Below are 21735 nucleotides of genomic sequence, written 5' to 3'. Positions count from 1 at the left end.
TGGTTCGCCCTTTGTACCTCGCTGTCCTTTTCACAGTGTTCAATTCACTTCTGTAGTTAGCCAGCTCGCTCATTCCCTTCCGATTAGAGGGCCTTTCAATTGGGGTAGATGCCCCCCCCTTCTTGTTCCGCTTTGGTTTTGCCACTGTTGACCATTCCCAGCTCTTGAGCCCTGTTTGCCCCTTAGGTTGGGGGGCCTTGCATCCTGGTAGTCTTCCTCAATACCCAGAATCCTATGGCCTTCCTCGTAGGAGGTGATCTGATATTGCTTACCCTTCCATTCGAACACTAGACCAAACGGAAATGTCCACCTATATCTAATGTCTTTGCCTCTAAGTGCCTGAATGACCAGGGCCATCTGCCTACCTTTGGCCGCGGTTGTCTGGGCAGTTCTTCCAAAAGCATCAGGTAGGTTCCATTGTATGTAATCTGTTAGGCTTTCCTCGATAGGTGCAGTATCTGTTCCTTTATTTTATAGTCTTGCAGTGCAGCTAGGGCATCTCTAGGCCGGGCCCCTGGTTTCCGCTTTAGGGGTGCCGACTCTGTGAATTCTGTCTATTTTCACCTCTATCTTTTCCTCGGATTCCAGTAAATCCTCAAAGATACCTCTCACCACTGCTTCAACTTCTTTATCTGGAACCTCCTGTGGCACGTTTTTGATTTGTATATTAGATCTCCTCGACCTGTTCTCCAAATCTTCTGTCTGAAGCTCTAGGTTATAGGTTGCAGTTGCAAGTTGCTCTACCCAGATCTGTTTTTCTTGAGTCCTCTGTCAATTCCTGTATTGCTTTCTCATTTGTATCCGACCTTTCTTCCATTTTATTAATGTCTTGTTTTATCTCCTGGAGGGCTTCCGTCGATCCTCTCTCATGATGGTCCTTTGTTTCTGAACAGTTTCCGATATTTTGTCAGCAAAGTCCCTAAAATATTGTTTGTGGAGTGACTGTGTCACATTCTGATCCTGGCGCTCCTCCGTTTGGGGCTCGCTCCAGTCCGTATGGTCTTGTCCCTTTGGCGCCCTAGGAGGAGACCGCTTCTTTGCCACACATTCTTTGGAGATTGCAATCGGGAGGTTTCTTGGGACCCTTCGAGGTTACTGGCAGTTCTTTTCCCTGTCATGATGCCTACCCCCGGAGCACCAGGCCAGGGCCAGCACCCCCGGAAGCAGGCACCATGCCCTCGGGTAAAAGCCCAGCGGCCCCTTATAGGGGCTCCTTGGACTCAGTCCTGGCGCCTTTGGCGCCAGGCTCATGTTGGACATCAGTCCCTGCGCCATAGGCGCCAGGCTCATAAAGGGAGGTGTTTTGTGCACTTACCTGATGCAGACCATGCTGCACGCTTCAGGCCTCCCTGAGACCTGAAAGGGACTATTTTTTCATAGGGACTATTTTTTCACTCGGGCGTGGCCAGGGAAGGATACATACCTGGGACTTCTTTGGAGGCTATTTAAGCCACGCCCAGACAGCAGCTCATGCTTCGCGTTGTTCTGCTTCCTGCAGCTTAACGCTCACCGTGTCTGCTCCTGCTCCTGGACTCCAGCCAGGCCCGCCTCGAACCTGGAAGACCTGCAAGGAAGGAAGAGAAGAGAAAGGTGAAAACCAAGGACTATTTCAAACTTCTTACCTGCATCCGGAATCTTCTCGCCAGCATCCCTGAAGAAAGACTTCCATTTAAAAGCATTGCGTTGCTCGCTGCAGCGCCACGCTTCACTCACCTGTCCTCGAGACATCTCCCGGCTCCATCGCGGCTGTCAGCATCGGACGCCACATCTCTGCACCTAGGGGAGAGAGGAAGAAACAAAAGGTGAGCAGAAAGAACACAGAAGGAAAGCCTGATTAACAGCCATAATACTTATCGGCTTTTCTTCCACATTTCGGGTCGGCGCCGCCCCGTTGGCAGGTACCGTACCCCGGCCCCTATGGGGAAAGGACAAGAGACATTTCTGGGGAATGATAAGGACATTTAGAGGGATCGCCCTCATCACTACTCACCTCGGCAGTTTAAACCCTTGACGCATCGCCTTCATTCTGCACCTCAAATAAAGGACAGATCACAGGTTAGAAAGACAACATAAAGGGGGCCTCGCTTGAACTTTGAACTTTCATACTTACGGCGCATCGCTCAGGAAAGTCAAGTGGATTTTGCCAGCGCCATTCTGAAAACCAGTGAAGTAACTGGACGAACACGCGCCCCTGCACCAGAAGCAGGATGGAGAGTTCATCCTTCCAAACCATAAGGTGAGCTTAAACCGGGGTTTGGAGGAAGTTAGAGAGGAACGAAGGGGGAAAGGGGGGAGCTAGCACACTATTCTGCAGACTGTTAATCCCCTTTCTCATCTGCAGAAGGATATTCCTACGGGCCAGGCAAGCACGATTTGGAGGTCCTGTCCAATCGGTGTTACGGGTCCTGCGCATCACGCTAGAAGAGGCCACAGCAATCCAGACTAGACCAGCGCCCCCTTGGGAACCAGGTGAGCGTTACATTCCCCTAGTTTTGGACATTGTTGTTTTTCACTCCTCGCTGCCGACCTAGTCTCTCCTTGAAAGCCTGTAACGTGGCTGATGGTGAGTCTTACCTGGCTTCCGCTCAATGTGTGGGAAATATAGTTTTGCCATCCACTGTCGTCCTTGTTTTCTGTGTGGCTGGAGGTATGAGTTGACGACTTTGTACTCCAGTAGGTTAAATGGTAGATTATTGTTTGGGGGTTGGACCCCTGTGGTTTCCAGATGTTTTCTGTTAGCCAGGGATCCCTTGCTCCGGCTGGGGGGAAGGCTCTTCCCATCACTGGTTATTTGTTAGGTATGTGGCCGTCTTTGCCCTTCTTTAGTGGTGTATACTGTTCTTGAGAGCTGGGCTATTGCTATCCCCCTATCCTAGGGGGCGCGCGTTGCCTTTTCCTCTGCAAATGTCTCCCACTGGGGGTTTGTGTTCCCCCAAAGTGGGTTTGGGGCCTGCTGACAATTCACACCCTTGTTCGCCTTCCTGCAGAGTACAGTATCCCCGAGCCCCCTTGGAGCTCAGTTTATAATTTGTGCCCTAGTGTGGTCCTGGACTCACTTATATCACTGGAACGCTGGGGAGTGCTCGGTGTCCTTCCCCCTTTGGCCCCAGGGGATTTCCGAGTCTCCCTGTCCCTTTGTGTCAATGTTGGTCCCCTCCGAGGGAGCCGATTGATTGGAAGCTCCTCCTCCCCCGAGTCCGCTTACTGTTTTAGTCTTGGATGGGGGAGGGGGCAGGCGGTCTTCTTGCACCTTCTTTGGGGCTACCTTCTTGCCTGTCTTTTGCGTCACTGAAGGCGCTGCGTCCTCTGGACCCTCTCCGGGGCTCCCAAGGCCCACTCTCTGCGGCGACCTCTTGGCTATGCTGTCAGGCTCCCGGGCGGTCCTCCGCTCCACTCGCTCTCCTCACTGCCCTGAAGCGTTCACTGCGTCCGCCCACACGGATGTCCCTGCAACAGCATGGCTTCTCTCCGGACTCATGCAGGGCCGTACCCAGGGCTAAGCACCGACTGTTCTCCCTCTGGATGACCCCGTTAAATGGCTGTAAGGTTGACACTAATGGATAGCCCCCTTCTACACGGGCAATCTACGTTCGCTGCCTGGGGAGGGCTCAGCATGCAGAGATTTGCTTGGAGGCTCCGAGGTTCAGGAGAGCATTGATCACTGTGTTCTCCCCACGGCAGCCATCTTGGACCTTTATCTACACTTTTAAAGACATAGCCCCTATTTGTTGGCACCCCCAATTCCTCACAATTCCAGCCAAAGACAGCTATATGAAGTTTTGATTGTAACTGATTGGTGAAAGGGGGAAGGAAAGGTCTGGTTCAGTTTAATCTTGTTTAGATTACCTTGTTTAAATACATATTATTTAGAGGCATTTCTTGCGATCAGCTGATGGAAGGACAACACCACCACAGGAGGTGGGGGGTAGTTGGACAGTGGCGTCTTGGGTGGTAGGAGGGGGACTGGAGAGAGGTGAATGACCCTCGAAAGGGCGGGGCAACCAAGCTTTTAGGAATACTGATGGCATTCAGGTGACAGAGTTAAAGCTGCCCCTAACATCTAAACCAGGAGCGTCCTGTGGATTGGCTAGAACCTCTTCACTGAACAAAGCCACCTTTAAGAGCCACCAAGTTCCTGACCCCAGAGAATCTAAGAAAATGCGGGATAGGTGATGTTCCCATGCCATCCCTGACCCAACCAAGTAAAGTTTCCTAGGTCACCTGCCCTCCCACAAGCCTCCTCTATAAAAACAAACCTTACTTTGATTTTCTCCGATAGAGACTTGTAACTCCCACAGTAAGAGAAGTACCTATAGGAAGAGGATCTAGAATTTCTCCAACACATGGATGATGTACACTAAACCAGAACCTCCAAACTTGACACGCGTATTACCCTCGAAACGCGGCCCTCTTCTATAACGCACGCTTCTACACAACCCCTTACTGACATATCCTGACCTTTTCCCTTAATAGGGTATTGACACATTTCCACCCAGAAACGTATGCAACTACCCCTCAGACTTCCCCATTGCTCGGGTAGTTCCCCCCCAGGAAAATACCCCATTCGTTACTTGGGACTACACAATCGACATATTACACAACAGGAAAAACGTAATTTGAACTGACATCACTATATACCTATGTCCTCACTAATTTCTCTGGCTTTATGGATTCGGTGGATGCGTGACGAGGATGCCGGGGTTTGTCTAGAAATGCGGAATCATGTCCTTGAGAGGCGCTGAGCTGGACGGCGTCTGCAGCATTGACTACGTGTTACAAGCTGGAACCTGCCACCTTATGGAGCAGCAACAGTTTGTTATAATCTCTACCCAGGATGCGCTAGAGGAGGAGCTGGCCCCTTCAGAAGGAAACACTGGAGCTGACCTGCTGTTCTTTGCCACTCAACAGGGCCCCGGCTCAGGGGGACAGAGGCCAGCATTGGGGCGCCCACCGGTAAAACGGAAGTTGGATTTAGAAACGGATCACCAGTACATCGCCGAAGCAATCCAGACTCCTCATACCAAACGGGCATTTGCATTGAAAGGCCTGAAGTCGCTTGGGGAAAAATCTCGCTATGAAACATCCCTTAACCTCACCACCAAGCGCTTCCTGGAGCTTTTGAGGCAGTCTGCGGATGGGGTGGTGGATCTGAACTGGGCAGCAGAGGTGCTGAAGGTGCAGAAGCAACGCATTTATGATATCACCAATGTACTGGAAGGGATCCAACTAATCTCCAAGAAGTCCAAAAACCACATTCAGTGGCTAGGCAATAAGACTGCTGTTGAGAACAGCGGCAGGTACCAGCAGCTTGTGAAGGAAATCGGTAACTTATTGGAGGCCGAGCAGCAACTGGATAAACTGATTCAGATGTGTACCATCCAGCTTAAACTGCTCACTGAAGATACAGAAAGCAAGCAACTTTAGCATACGTGACTTGCCAAGACCTGAGGACTGTTGCAGACACCTCGGAGAAGATGTTAATGGTGATAAAGGCCCCTGCTGAGACACAACTCCAAGTTTCAGACCCAAAGGAGATGTTACAGATATCATTGAAGAGCACCAATGGACCCATAGATGTTTTTCTCTGCCCTCAAGACAGTTCAGAAGTGTGCAGTCCTGCTAAGAACCCCTCCAGAGGGGACACTGAGCCATCTGTACCCAGCACCTCTGAAGAACGATCTTCCCCCATGCTGAGACCTTGCCAGAAGATTGGCATGTCCCCAATGTTACATGGACAAGAGCTCCTCATCGCTGGCGATGCCTCCCTGCCACTGGGCGGCCCTTCAGATGTTGTTGGTATCGTACCTTTGACATGTGCAGACACATATCTGGATGAAAGCAAAGACGGGTTTTCCTGCTTTCTTACCGACAAGTTCATTAATCCTCCCCCTCATTGTAACGACTACCACTTTGGGCTGGAGGAAGCGAAGGTATCAATGAACTCTTTGACTTTGACTGTGACTTGGGGGATATGACGCCACTGGATGTAACTCTGCAAATAAGGCATGCATTGGTAGACTAGTGGGATGAATTATAGACCACCTCCCAGTGGTCTATAATAGGTCTCGACAAATCCCATACCGCGTTGGTGAGAAGGTGCTGGAGAAGTGGATCCGATAGCTTTTAAGGGGAAATCCAGGATGGATAATGGAACAGCAGAGCTACCAATTCTCATATATTTGGGAACTGCTACAACCTCCCTCAGCCGCCATCAACTGGGGTGGCTGGAAAAGACTGGCGTGGAGGCATGCAGCCAATTGTGACTTGTATTCTGAAGGGTTTTGATTTTCCAACCAAGTTTGGGCTTGTTACATGCTGAAACAGATAACTTTTGAATCTGCTCAAAAGAGATATATAATTTGCTAATTGCCGCAATATTTATAAAATGCATTTGTATGATGTCCTGGGGAAAATGCATATTTAGTAAGCAAGCACTTCACTATTTCTTGCATGTATACTTTGAGTTGGTGCTGCCGATGTACCAGAAATCTTTGTGATTGCGAGTTTTTTTGTTATTCTGAAAAAAAAAAAAAGTTTACCCATGGTTAGCACTTGCCAAGGGTTTTGGCAACTCTTTCCACTTCTCCCCTGTTGTAAAATTATCTCTTCTTTCTTAACAAGACCCTCCGCTCCGAAACCTTGTTCTTTTACATACTCTTAGACTGAGATCAATGTCCCCTAGACAACAATAGTAATAACTAGTCATGGTATGATGTTCATAATGGGGAAATTGCAATGCTGGTAAAAAAAAAAAAGGTTTGGTTTGTGTTCATCAGCACAAGACTATGTTGTTGGACTAGAAATATCCCACTGGAACGGTCGTTGCTTCTTGGGCAGCGTTTGGAGGCTGCATATGGTGCCTGCTCATTGAAGATGTGAATTTCAACAGACTCCAGCTGCCCACAAGCTTGCATGTTTGCTTACATCTTAATGAAAAGACGAAAGTGCACAGTTGAAGGTTTTTCATTAAATAAAACATGGTGTTTTTTAAACTAAAAAAAAAATACATATTATTTACACAAGCATGGGAGCCCCTCTACTGAGGACATACATAGTTTGTATAACCTGTTCTATGGGGTATACTCCACTCAGGAGGGTCTACAACCACGCTTTAGCTCGCTGCACCTTCACAAGGCCAAAACACATGTCTGAGGTTGCTGTTGGTACTCTTGTTCAGAGGAGAATTGCCTTGCATTTCGGTGCTGGACTGACTAGGTAGATGGGACTAGACTGATATGCAAATAGATACAGTGAGTTAAAATGTGGCTGAAGACCCTCCTGAGTGGGAACCCACCCTTGGAACAGGTTATTTGGCCATGTTCGTTCTCAGTTGAGTGGTTCCCACACAGTTGTTGGAGACTTGTGCTACTCACCCTCTACCCTTATCCCCACCCTCGCCCAGATAAAATGTAATCGTCTCTTGTCCAGTCGGGAGAAGGATGAGGTTGGGTTCAAAGGAAGGGCCTGAAACAAATAAGTCAAAGGTGGCAAGACATTACTGTTTTGGCTCTCTGTCCTGTCCAGTCATATGCCTAAGGTATTGTGAGGAACCTGAAGGCGTCCTCTCTTCTTTTCCCCAGATAGCCTCCTCCCAGGTGGCATGCGAAAGGCCGTCGCTACCAGATCCTGATCCGGGGGTGGATATGCAAGGGAGGACTACTTGGAAGAAGATGACTTGGGGAGAGAGGTAGAAGAACAAGAGGGTGAGACATGGTATCTATCTTTTTCCCTTCAGAATGAACCCTCTATACCTGAAGTCTTTGTAGGCTACTGTCAGCTCTTTCCCTTGTCTTCCCCCCAAAATGTCCCCAGAACCATCACTTCAACACTGGGATGAGGAAGAGACCAACTAGGAGGACACATCCTCATTTCATGGACACACACACATACATCAGAGACAAAACAGAGATGAACAGGCTTTGTTTATAAAATCGGACAATTTCAAACACCACTCTGGTACTGATACGAGGAAGAGGACTATGGAGGCATAGCAGATGAACAATCGGGCATGTCTGCATAATGGAGTCCTACAAAGTCGGGTAAGAGAACTCGACGACGCATACCTGGGGTCACTTGACACACCTGAACCATATAAAAATGCCCGCTGTGCAGGAGGAAGAGGAACGGGCAGGAGGAGAGGAAGCTGGAGACCCAGGGCACTGGAGCATTGCTGTGCAGGAAAAGGGGACGCCATAGCTGTGTGAAGCTGTGAGGTTCTGAGGTCCTGCAATCTGCTGTAGTGGGTCTGGATGGGAGAAGCAGTGGAACTTATGGTTACCGCAACCGCCAATGAGAGCAGTCAGAAAAGCTGGCAGTACGGGAGATGCAGACCGAGAGAGAAAGGCGCATTTCAGAGAAGCTGGGAAGCAGCAGAAGACTGTTGCGAAGGATGCCAGAAGGAGGAACTCTGCGGTATGTGACCGATGAGTGCACAAACAATAAACACTCTGACCGGGGCACTTCGGTAACGTTTTGTAAAGTCCATTGCTGCTGCCTAGTTAAAGGCAAAGTAAGTTAAAGTACTGTTGAATGCCGGAACAAACATTATTGCAAATAAAATGAAGTGCAGTGGATTGAACGCATTTGTGAATACCAAACAGAGTAACAATGCATGGAAAGCTTTTGTGAATACTGCACAGAATAAAAAGGTATTGAAAACACTTGTGAATGCTGAAGCAAAGCCAGATGAATGCTCATAAAAGAAGCAAAAGCAAAGGAGTGCTTAGTAACAGAGTCGAGAAGTACAGTGTGTGAAACAAGTAAAGGCAAAGTCAAGAGAGTACTAAGGAGGTACGAAAATGGAAACTTAAGTCAAGAGGGGGCGAAGGTATCACAAAGTAAGCGAGACTCGTGTTGGCAAGAGCCATAGTTGTGCTGGCAAGAGGCAGAGTTGTGGTGACAGGAGCCAGAGGAATATAAACAAGACTAATAAAGTGCATGATGCATGGTAAAGTAAGAGAGACTTGTGTTGGTAACAGCCATAGTTATGTTGGCAAGAGCCAGCGAAAAGCCAATAAGAATCAGAAGGTGTGTGGTGGCTAAAGCAGCCACGGGACAGTGCCTGGAGCCTGTGACACTGAGGAATTAAATAAGCATCACTGTCGGAGAAGTGTTGATGGAAGCAGGAAGACAGGGTATCGGTTGCGTGCCCTGTCAACTGCGCCTAGACAGAGGGCCCCATTTAGAAAAAAAGCAAATGAAAGCTTATTTGAAGTCGTGCTCATGTGTTGCTGCATCTTGGTTTGAGAAACTGAAATTAAGAGACAGAACTGTGTCGATTGTGAAAAGCCAATAAAAGCATATTTGAAGACCAGTTTATAGGTTGCAACATCTTTGCCAAAGAAATTAAGAAAATAAATAGAAGTGTAGCATCTTTGAAAGCTGGGAACATTTTGAGCTTCTGACAAAAGAAGTCCCAGACTTGCAAGGGTCCCAGGGGATTGTATCCATTTTGAAGGTTGAAGTTTTTGAACTCTTGGGGAAGGAAACCCCGACTTCGGGAAGTGTCCCAAGGAACTGTGTTTTGGAATCTAGAAAATGTGAACTCTTGGGGAAGGGAATCCCAAGAGACTTTGAGAACTATATTGAACTTGGGGAATTGAAAGCTGATCCTAAGCCAGGAGCTGGAAGAAGCTCTGAACTTTCTTTTGAACACTATTCTTTTGAGACCAACATCCCTACACATTGTATACAGTTAGTTGTGAGGGCAAGTATAGGTTTTGGGCACAGACAGAGACTGAAGTTGGGCATCCTGAGACAGACTATACTTAGTTTTATTTAGGTAGGGAAAACCCACCTTAACATAGAGCAAGTTAGACCTTACTTAAGTCAATAAATATATTTGGACTACAAATGTGAACCTATTGTCTGTGTCTTGCTTCATGATGCCTTCACAGTACCGCATCTTAAGTGGGGGAAAGTTAGATTCATGAATAGACTGCACCCTTCAAGTGGCATTCACTTTTCAGTATTTAATACTATCCTGCGCCCAGCTAAACATCCAGCATGAGTTTGGATTTTTCAAATTAATCAAAATTGCTTTTGAATCCCTCTCATTGGTAGTAGTGTTCCAATTCTCCCAAGATCATATTGAGACCCAGGGGTCGGTTAACGATAACAATGTTGTCTGCAAAGATGTCAAGTTTAAGTCATTTTTCAGAACACAACCGTTTTCGATGCTGTCGTGGATCGTAATCCTCATTGCCAGGGGTGCAATGCTTAGAGCAAAAAGAAAAGGAACCCGAGGACATCCTGGCGCCTCTTCAAAGAGTGAACTTTTCTGAGTGTTTCCTCATTCACCAACAATCTAGCCATTATTTTTGCATACCAGGTCTCCATCATTGCTATGAAGATTTCTCCAAATTCCATAACACACTTGAATGCAAACAAAAATTTCCACTCTACCTAGATGAATGCCTTGTCGGCATCAGAGACAGCAAGTAGGCAGGAATGCTATTTTTCAAGTATATGTGCAACCTTTTGAATGTTAAGTCTGCTTACCTCTGGTAAAGTCAGACTGGTCTGCATGGATCAGATAAAGCATCATTTCCTTTAGGTGTGTTGCCAGAATGTCAGTATTTATTTTAGCAACCACATTGATCAGAGCAATAGGCTTACAGGATCCTTAACATGTTTAGCAATTAGAGAAATGTTGGATTCCGACATGCAATCTTTAATGGAGCCCTGATGTTGAAATTAGTTCTACGAAGAGGTCATCTTTGGTCCAGTATTGTGGTTTACGCTTGATAAAAGGTACTTGTAAAGCCGTCTGGACCAGGAGCCTTATTGGGTTTGAAAAGACCAAGTCCTACCTCTTTCTGCATCTTGGGGTAAGTTAACCAAGATCCACAGAGGAATATGGGCAAAGATTGTGATTTAGCAAATGTAGGTATATAGTTTTCTACTTAGGTTTGAGGCACTGGTGAGAAAATCATACAAGAATATGTCAGACATTAGAACAGGTGTCTGCAACCTTTGGCTCTTCAGATGTTTTGGACTACAGCTACCATACGCTCTAGGCAGCATAGCCAATGGTGAAGGATCATGGGAGTCGCAGTCTATAACAACTGGAGATACACAAGTTGCAGACCCCTGCACTACAGTATTGTGTTTCATATGGGTGTATCAACATCCAGAAATCAAGCCACCCCCGCCCCTAATCTTCCCTTTAAGTGCTTTTAATGCTGCATTTGACTAAAAGTGTGGGTGATGTGGATCTATCACAAGATGTAGCTCAGATCAGGTTAGTCTTCAAAAGCTTGCCCAGCACAAACCTTGTATGCTTGCTACTGACATCTGAGAGGAAGAATTAATTGTCCTATATTCAGTGGCATATATGTTGGTCTATGTAAAAGGATAAGCTAGTAGTGAATAATTTATAGTGCGCCTACCCTCGGTTGTATACTGATTGAGTGTCTGTTTTATTCTTCAACAGAATGTTTTTATATATGGTGGTCTGGCTTGGCTGCAGACCCTATTAATGACCGATATCCACTAGTCAGTCAGTAAGTACATAGCTAGCATGTAGGTGTTGGGTGCTTGTGCCTAGCCCTTTAGATTAACCCCTTAAGTGCGGAGGACGAGGTTTCTCGTCCTCCGTACTACGTTTCCAGTGCAATTGATTAGCAGAGTTTGCTAATTAAAATATTGTTGATTAGCAAACAAACACATTTGATTAGCAATTTTGAACTGATGTTTTTAAAGCCTCAGTTATTTGTACCCCAGACATAAAATGGGCAACAATACTGCATGTTTGTGTACCACTAAAGTAAGACATTAGTGAGATGAGCCTGTAAAATGTAAAGGTTAGCGGCATGAATTGACACAAATAAATAGATATGATAAAAGGGATCTGAATAAAATTTTCAGTGCAAGGCTCTTTGCAACTGGGTGCAGTCAGTGTTGCACAGTGCATTGTCCCTTATATTGTATGCTTGACCCATCATTTGCTGTGTAAGGCGCAGTTCAGAAGTTCATAAATAAAAAAGTTCCCAATTTTAATGGAAAGTCGTATACGTTTTATGGTGTTGTGGCAGGCAAGGTAAAATTCAACTTCAGGTGGACAAGATGGCCTTTGCCTGTCATTTTTTTTTGTTGATTAAACACTTTTATTGGTTTTATTGCATAATACACAAAAACATTGACCCTGCAGGGGTCCAGCAACCAAAACATCACAAAAGTACATAAGGTCCAGAATTCAGCAACACAAGGTTATGTTAACGATTACATGTTCACCCTTACATTTCATTTACATTCCGGCCACAGGCCTGTGTTGTACAAAAGTCTTATTGGGCGTTCTCCCACTTTTCCCAGATTTTCCCCGCTTTCCCAGGACAACCTCTGGCCGCATACACTCTTCGCTCCATCGCAATGCATGCATCTACATCATCTATCCATTGTGCATGCTTAGGGGTTGCACCCGATCCCCATAGCTTGGCAATGTTGCGTTTGATCAGTGCTGTGGCGGTTGCAAACAGTAGCTTGTCATCTCACCCTCGTCCTCGACACCCAGCAACATCAATTTCGGATCTCTGGGCACGATCCGACCCAGTACCTTAGTTAGTGTGTCGCAGCAGTTTTGCCAGTATAGCTTGATGTGCGGACAGTCCCATATGATGTGGAAAAAGGTGCCCTCTTCCTGGCGGCAGCGCAGGCAGTTCGGGTCTGTGGTTTTACCCCATCGGTATAGTGCTACCCTCGGATAGTAAATTCTATGCAGGATTTTGAGTTGGACAAGGCGTAATCTGGCCGAAATGGCAGTTTCTCTCGGGTACATTAGGATCGTTATCCAGTCTTCAGGCAGTATCTCTCCCACATCCCTTTCCCACTTAGACTTTAGACTCGATAGCTCCGGTGTGGCAAAGGAGGTGAGAACATTATACATCACCGAGGTGATTTTGGCATCTATGCTATCTAGGACCAGGTTCCTCTCTATAGGGGTGCAGTCTGCCATGTCATGCATGTCAGGCAAGTGCCGCTGTAGGGCATGACTTAATTGCGTATGTCGGTATCGGTCAGTGACAGGGAGGTTGAACTCATCCACTAACCCTTCAAATGGCACAATTCCCGCATCCCGAATCACATCCCCCACTTTTGTTATTTCCGCAGTAATCCAATTCCGCCATTTTAGGAGCCTGTCCAGCTCAGGGATATGTTTATTTGCCCACAGTGGCTGTACCGGTGTGGTTTTCCCTTCCCAGTTTATATGTTTATGCGCCTCTGCCCAGATTAGTGCCCGGTGAGCAGCCATTGTTTTGGTGGTGTTGATGTTAGTTTCCCGGTATAGGGACTCTAGTGGGGTTATATTTGCTCCATGTAGGGTGTCGGATTTAATGTGAGGTAGCGAGGGATTGCCGTGTAACAGGTCGTTTATCACTGCCATCTGACTCGCCCAATAGTACGTCTGTATACGTGGCAATCCTATGCCTCCCTCCCAGATGGAACGCTGCAGGGTGTGGAGCTCTATTCTCGGGTGTCCATTGTTCCATAGGAGTTTCCGGAGGATTCTGTCGATTCTGTGAAACTCCCGTGTGGGGATGTGTAACAGGGCATTTTGGAGGATGTACAGGAATCTAGGCAGTGCCATCATTTTAAATAGTGCTGCTCTCCCCAGCAGGGTCAGTGGAAGGGCGTTCCAATGTTTGACATCCTCTGCAAAGCGGTTCATGATTGGGTGGAGATTTTTCTCTACGTAATTGTTTAAGTTTGTTGTTATCTGAACCCCCAGGTATCGAAATTGTTTAACTTCTATACGGAAGGGGCAATTCTGTATCCCTATGCTACCTATCTCTTTCACTGGAAACCGTATGGATTTCGACCAGTTTACCCTCAAACCACTAAAAGATTTGTATTCATTCAGTAAGCGTATTACTGTTGGGCAAGAGGTTATAGGGTCTGATAGGTACAGGAGCAGGTCATCTGCATATAATGAGACCTTATCCTCCCAATCATCTGTCCACCGGAAACCCTTCCACATTTGTGATTCTCTTAACAGAATCGCCAATGGCTCTATGGCAAGCGCAAAAGCATTGCAGACAAGGGGCAGCCCTGTCGTGTCCCCTTGCCCAATCTAAATGGCTGCGAGAGCCACCCATTTACTCTGGGGGCTTGTATAGCAGCTGCACCCATCCCAGGAATTGGTCACCGAAACCCATTCCACGCATTATTTCCCACAGTGCTGGCCAGTGCACCGAGTCGAAGGCTTTCAAAGTCTATTGTTAATAATGCTAAGGGACCCTGCAGGAGGGAGGATTTTTCGAGTGCAGCGTGCAGTCTGTGTATATTCATACGCGTAGACCTCTGGGGCATAAAGCTGCACTGGTCTGGATATATCAGTGACAGGATAACTTTCTGCAGTCGATTTGCTAATGCTTTCGCTAGGATCTTGGTTTCAGTGTTGATTAACGAGATCGGCCTGTACGAACTACATTTCTCTGGGGGCCTATCTGGTTTGGGGATCACTATTATGGTTGCTCCCCGTAGGTCTGGGGGGAGCTGTCCCTGCTCCCTCGAATGTGTGTACATCTGCAGGAGATGTGGAAGTATCGCGCTTGGTTCTATCCCTTTCCATGTCTCCACCGGGAAGCCGTTCGGCCCCGGTGTTTCCCCAGGGTCTAGTTGTGACATGGCCAACCCTAGCTCCTCTTCAGTAATGGTTGCCTCCAGTAGTTCTCTCTGGGCGCCCGCTAGAGTAGGGAGGGTCATCCCATTTAATACAGAGAGGTTTGTGGAGGCTTCCGGTGACCCATAGAGTGTTGCATAGTAAGCTGCAAAATCTTCTGCAATATCCTGATCTGTCCACAGCGGTTCCGAGTTATCGGGTTTGATCATCCTGATCTGCTTATGCCCTTCATCTCTGTGCTCCAGCCAGGCTAACATTTTACCCGCCTTATCTCCAGTCTCATATAATCTGGCGCGCATCGTACTGTGTGCCTGTTTAGCGTTGTCTAGGGCTACATTGTGCATTTTCTTTTGGGCAAGGACCAGTGCTCGGTTAGTTTCAGGCAGGTCTCGCGCCAGATGTGCATGTTCTGCATGTTCCACCTGTTCTTCAACCTCTTTTACTTTTTGTACTTGAGCTTTTTTGTGCGCCGTTGTCCAGGAGATAATCTCTCCCCGCAACACCGGCTTATACGCTTCCCATAACATTCCTGGGTTATCAATTGACCATGCGTTTAGTTCAAAGTAATTGGTTGTAGTTTCTTGAATGCGTTCTGCAAGCTCCGGGAAGCCTAAGTAATAATTGTTAAGGCGCCATGAAGGTGGAGGGATTGGCCTTGTCGTTGATAGTTCTATTAATAGGGGCGAGTGATCAGAGATGCCACGCGGGAGTAGGGTGGCGTTAAGTACTCTGTGCACCTCTGTAGTTGGTACGAAAAAGTAGTCAAGTCTAGAGAGGGATGCATGGACGCTCGAGTGGAATGAGTATTCTCGACTCTTGGGGTGAAGGTCGCGCCATACGTCCTTCAGCCCCAGTGCTGATATGAAGGTAGCTAGCCTTGTGTGAGTGTCTGGATTCCTGCCCCTTAGGTGTTTGCGGTCCATTCCCAGGTTCATAACATCACTAAAATCGCCACCGAGAATTAGTGTGTCTGAGGAGTCCTGCATTATCAGGGGAGTTATCTCTTCTATTAGATTTGGTAACAACGTGGGTGGTGCGTAAATGGCTAGTATTGTTATGGTTTGATTTCATAGGGTTCCTGTCATGTGCACGTATCTGCCCCCTGTGTCCTGTGACACTCTAGAAAGTGTGAGAGGTAGCTTCTCGTGGATCAATATGATGACCCCTCTTGAGCCTGAAGTAAAACCTGAGTGCAGTGCTGTGTGATAGTTATATAGTTACCACGTTTAAATAGGTTGCATGTGGTGCCCGCCAGATGTGTTTCTGTGAGCGGCGCCACATCCGGTGCTTGCCCGTTTAACGCTTGGGTGACCAATCTGCGTTTTATCCCACTAGCCGACCCATTGACATTCCATGTCAGGAGACGTAGTGATTTTGTATCAGATCCAGCTCTTGTCATCTGGGTGGGGGGCGGGTTACTGTTGGGCGGTACATGTAGGATTCCGGGAAGAAACCCAGTCTGTTTTTTCGCCGTGTGGTGCGGATTCGTAGGAGTGAGTGTTTAGTGTTGTTGGACCATACATGAACAGAGATAAAAACAAAAGCAAAAACAAAAGCTACCCCTCCCCCCAGCTCTGTCCCACGTTCCCCTGGAGGTATCTACTGCCTCGGTAGTATATAGTGTTACCTGACCCCCCTCCATATACTCCCTCCCAACCTGGAGTATCTGTCGCCCGAAATTTAAACAGAACAAGTAAACCTAACTAAGACACTCTCAGTGGCACATAAACTTCAGCCAACGGCCACCCGGGGTGGCTCTCTGTAAACTTTTCAGCACCTTCCTGTGGTGCCGACACAGAATTCTTAGTTTTCGTCTTAGGCCTGGATGTATTCCATGAGTAGATTGGCGTGGGGAGCGAGAACTTTGTGGTGCTCCTAAGTAGAGTAACCTTGTCATTCTGCCCAAAACTGCACCCATTTCATGCTTCTTCCCGCTGCGGATTTCCTGGTTGTGGCCGTTGCTGTTGGTCCTGTTCTGGCGGTCGTTCTGGGCGAGGACTATTGCGTCTATCCCTCCCTCTTCTCTCCGTGTTCCAGTTCCCTTCTATGTGCCGTTCAGCCCAGCTCCACGCCTCTCTGGGGTCGGTGAAGTGCACGGTCGTGCCCCCATGGAATACCTTGAGTTGGGCAGGGAAAAGCAGTCCATATTTGACACCCATTGATTGCAAGCGTTTCTTGAGCGGTCAAATGACTGTCGTGCTTTCTGTACCTCCCTGGTGAAATTGGGGGAAAAAGGCTATTTTCGATCCGTTGAATGTGACCGTGCCCTTCGACCTCGTCAGTTGGAGTACAGTGTCCCTATCTCTATAGTTCAAAAATCTGGCAATTACTGTGCGTGGTGGAGCTCCTGGTGTCACTTTGCCAGCTGGTGGGCCCGCTCAATAGAGAAGAATTTAGAGAATGACTCTCCGTCATAGATATTCGCCAACCTGTCCTCAAGGAAGAGTTCCATGCATTCCCCTTTGGCTTTTTCCGGCAGGCCGATTATACAGATATTATTGCGCCGGGATCTGCCCTCGCTATCATCCACTCTTGCTTCCAGGGTCTTTATCCGTGCTAGCATACTGGTGACTTGCCGATTTACACCTCGCAGGCCATCCTCGGTTTCAGAGATTCTTGTCTCTGCCTCTCCCGTACGGGAGGTCAGCTTTTGCAGATCATGGCGCAACAGGGACACGTCTGCACCAATACTATCCATCTTTTTTTCCATCAAGGTCCTGGAGTTGGTAATGGCGCTCATGATGTCTCTTAGGGAAATATTGTCCACATGATCTGGGTCGACCGATGGTGGCCTCTCTGGTGAGCGGGGTGCTGGTATGGCTGCATATTGATCGATCCTGCTCTGTGTGGATGTTTTCCTGAGATTATCCTTACCCATTTTTCTGCTTGTTGGGGTACTGGTGTAGAACGCTGATGTCTGGTCCCGGAGGAGGGGGGGTCCACCAGGCGTTGGGAATAGGCACTATTGGTAAATTACTGATGGTGGCTGCAGTGGCGCCGGGCCCGCTGCGACCAGCAGCTATTTATACTTGTGCTAACTTTACAGTTCCCTTCTCCAAACAATGTCCATTAGCCACACATTCAGCAGCTCTGATACGCTGCCCGAAGGTCAAGACGGTGTAGGTGCGCGTATTTGTGAATTGCGAATCGGTCACAGCTTTATAGCACCCACCGGGGCCCTGTGGTTCTGTCCCCTGGTAGCAGCCACACGAACTGGGCAGCATGCCGCTGTGGCAGGGTGTCGCAGGCTGGGCGCCACCGGGTCTGACACCAGTCTGCGTCGTGCTCCGCTGGATGGTTTTCAATGGGGTCGGGTGGGCTTGTTGTAAGTTACATCTGTTGAAATAAGGAGTTCATTCACTTCCTCCCTTGTCGCTTTCAGAGTTCCAGTAGGGGTTTACGACTTTTCCCTTGTTGTCAGTGCTGGGGCACTTGTTCTTAACAATGTGGGATCGCCTGTTATGTCCCAGAAGTGAGAGGAGGTTCACAGCCAGGTTGTCAGCAGGCGCCGGTACAGAGTGCGGCTCTGGGTGGAGGGCCTTCACCCGTGGGGGGTTGTGGGGTGGGTCACCAGCACTCTCTATCCCACCTTCCCCACTCCTTACCACATTGCCGGATGTTCCAGGTCTCGAGTAGCGGGTCCGCGTCTCCGGTTGCAGGGGGCACGCTAGTCGGAGCACCCGCCGGTGCGCCGCGTGTCCTCCTCAGCTCCAACACTGCCACGCCAAGCGTCGCACTCCGGGCCCGCTCCAGGTCCCCGGACCGAATGGGTGTCCGCGCAGGCAGAGGCGCTCACCTCGCAGCAGTCAGCACGGCATGATCTCGTGGCGGGCGGGCGAGCTGCACCTGCGATCGCCGCACCGCCTCGCCGGCTTGGTCAGGATATTGGCTGCAGAGCTCGCCAGAGCTGTTCCTGGTGCGCGCCCACGCCGGAGGAGATCGTTCTTTCACTCTCGGACCGTCAGCTAGTGCGCGGTCGCAATTATGGCGGCCATCTTGGGCTCCGCGCCTGTTACGGTTCCTGTAACTTCCACTCGATCAGGACGGCGATTCCTCTTGCGGATTTGCATCGGAGCACCGCGATTCGGTGCAGGAAAGTCTCACACACCGCTGGAGTATTTCAGGGTTCAGCACGGATATATTTTTGTGCAGGATTTCGGCAGGATAAGGCCAGTGGCGTGGGAGCAGCACGGGCTCACGTCCTCATCGGATGGCTGCTAGCCACGCCCCGAGGATTGTAGCATTTTTAAGCTATCTTCCCCTTGGACCAACTGCCCGCCGCCCCCTCTCAAGGATACATATATAACATCATCAAAAAACGGGATCACTGATTCAACCACATTTGATTTTAAGGTCCCATTTCTAACATGATTATCTCCTGGATTATTGTCAGCAGGCTTGTCTGTTTGAACCGCTACAGTGATCATTTGTGGTTTCAATTCCCTTGCTGCAACCGAGAAGTCCCAGATTTTAGTTAAGGCAGCCTCATTCAGGACTTGCCCTTTCCTAATTTTTTCCATATCTTTACTCTGAAGGGTTAATTTCTGTTCACATGCCAACAAAGAACTTGACATTGTGGTTAGAGCAAGGTTCATAGCCTGTAAAGCGATCCCCCAACCATTTTCCGACTGCAAAACTACCACAGATGTGTTCATACTCCGATTGTGGGTTGACAGAGTTGTCACTTCGAAGGGATTGTGTCCTCCGACGTATTCCTTATCTTAGATATCTCTTTCCAGCTTTGCTGGCCTCGGAATTTTTTTCTCTAGAGGGCGCTGCGCGTCGACGTCCACCGAATCGATGTCCCTCGACAGCCGCCGTATCGACGTCATCCTGCCTATAAAGGCCGCGCGCAGCATCCGTTGCTGAGTTCCGTTTTTCCGCGCTTACTCAGTGCCTCGGAATATCGTTGCTCAGTTTTGTAGAGAATTAATCCAATTTCCTCGAGATATTCGATCCATACTCGATGGCTTCCTCGTCGGAACCGACGACCCCTCGGTCCGGCTTTAAAAAATGCTGAGTCTGTGGAAAAAAGATGTCGCTGACTGACCCTCACAGAGTTTGTCTGTGGTGTTTGGGAGCTGAACACCATTGTTCGGAAGTGCGAGGACTGTATGTCCATGACAGCTAAGGCCCTGAAGGAGTGTAGGGGGAAGCTGGAAAAAGCTAAGACTTCTAAAGCTTCTTCTTCCTCGACAAAGTCGAGACATTCGTCTCCTCGTCACCATTCGCGCTCCAGGTCTCGAAGCGGGTCCCATCACTCCTCGAGATCGAAGCACTCGAAGAGGAGACGTCGAAGATCCCCTTCTTCGTCCTCCTCTTCCTCTGTTTCCCCTAAGAGAATCCCTTGCCCCACGAAACATAGTTCCTGGGCTGAATGGGAGGAATTCTGAAAAAATATGATGAGCGTCTTTGAGAAAGCGGCCTCGACCCCCTCGAAGACTGCCGAGAGCGATGCTCTGGTCGAAAGACCCGAAGGTCCAAAAAGCCGCGAGTCGCAGTACCCGGCGAAGGAAGCTTCTCGAGCGCGTCACAAACCCTCGAGTAAAGCAAAGACCTCGAATCCTTCTTCGAAGGTTCCGTCGACGCCGTCGACGAAGGTTCCGTCAACGCCGAAGTCGGTGTCTTCGACGCCGTTGTCGAAGGCACCTTCGACACACGGGTCTGTCGACTCGACGCCATCCTCAACACCGGCGTCGACGCCAAGGAAAGTCACGGTTGCGGCCCACCCAGTGGCTATTCCCAGGTCTTCGATGACGATGTCGTCGAGATTGTCGACTTCCTCAAGCACAATTCCAATTCTATCGAGGACCTCGAGGCCTCCGCCTTTGTTTTCGACGCCACGTTCGAAGCCTTCGGCGTCGACGACATCGACGTTTTCGAGGCCGATTACAAGAAGTTTGGCACCCTCTGCCTTGGAGATGTGTTTCACACCCTTTGTGAGTTCAGACCAATTGAGAACAATGTCCTCAATTATGGAAGAGGGAGAACTATCTGACCAAGAAGAGACATTTGAGTTGCAGGGATCTGCAACCCCAGTTCAAGAGGAGTTATCCTCAGAGGAACGCAAATTAAAGGAACTCCATGATTCCTTACATGAGGCAAGTGGTTTAGACACTTCCCCAGAGGTGGAGTTCGCTAGGCCAGACCCGGGGGGAGAATGCTGAAACCCGTTATAGAGCCTTAATGGCCAGGATCACAGAATTTATGGGGTGGTCAACACCTTCACAGGCTTTCCAACAGGATGACCTCACGGATATTCTTGATAAAGGTCCACAGGAGGATCCTGTGGTACCTTTTCATAAAGCTCTTCAAAGGAAAATCATGACGAACTGGGAAACCCCAGATGTCGTCCCGGCAGTAAATAAAAAACTGTCTACTAAATACAGGGTATCTTCTGCAGACCCAGAGTTTTTGTCCAAACACCCATCCCCAGAAAGTCTGGTGGTACAGGTAGCATCTTCTACTGACATCAAGACTGCTTACCCTACCGTCCCACAGGACACGGACGATAAAAAATATGATGCTATGGCTAAGAAAGTTTAACGCCATGCTACATGCCGAAAAGAATCTATTAATGCTACTTGCACCCTTGCTAGATTTAGCCATACACTTTGGGAGTGTGGTTCTACAGCGGCTGACTGCATCCCGGAGGGAAAAGAAAGGGAGGCGTTCCTAAATATCATACAGGACGGTAAAGACGCTATGTGCGAATTCCTCCAGACGGGCATTGATTCGGCTGACAGTATCAGCAGAGCAATGGCGGCAAGTACAACAACCAGGAGATTTGCTTGGTTGAGAAAGTCTGGTTTTGCCCCAGATGTGCAAGCCAGGTTCTTGAACATGCAATTTGATGTCTCTTCTTTGTTTTGGAAAAAGGCGGATGACAGTTTAGAAAAACTGAAAACATCAAAGGCAGCAGCAAAATCCCTAGGCGCTGCAATCCGTCACACACCTTTTCGTTCCACAGGAACCTCTGCGAGAGGCAAGTCCTTTAGCTTCTACTCCGCATTCGGAAGAGGTAGAGGACGACCGGCTCAAAGGGGACAAAGAAGAAATACCCGAGGTGGACGGGGTAGATATTCAAAAGCCGCAGCAACAGCAGGTGCCTCTTT

The 21735-nt window shown here is 48.5% G+C and overlaps 1 protein-coding gene and 1 pseudogene across 6 annotated transcripts in view; both read left to right on the top strand.

Annotated features, from left to right (window-relative positions):
- The window catches only part of UBAC2 (UBA domain containing 2), a 1796755-nt gene that overhangs the window by 695292 nt on the left and 1079728 nt on the right, over positions 1-21735 (top strand). The gene's annotated exons all lie outside the window — the stretch shown is intronic.
- On the top strand, positions 4707-6022 carry LOC138526560 (transcription factor E2F1 pseudogene; annotated as a pseudogene).

This window comes from Ambystoma mexicanum, chromosome 7p, assembly GCF_040938575.1.
Source record: "Ambystoma mexicanum isolate Mex_15411 chromosome 7p, UKY_AmexF1_1, whole genome shotgun sequence".
Classification (NCBI taxonomy): domain Eukaryota; kingdom Metazoa; phylum Chordata; class Amphibia; order Caudata; family Ambystomatidae; genus Ambystoma; species Ambystoma mexicanum.
The sequence above is the reverse complement of the archived record's forward strand: the minus strand, read 5'-3'. Positions and strand labels throughout refer to the sequence as shown.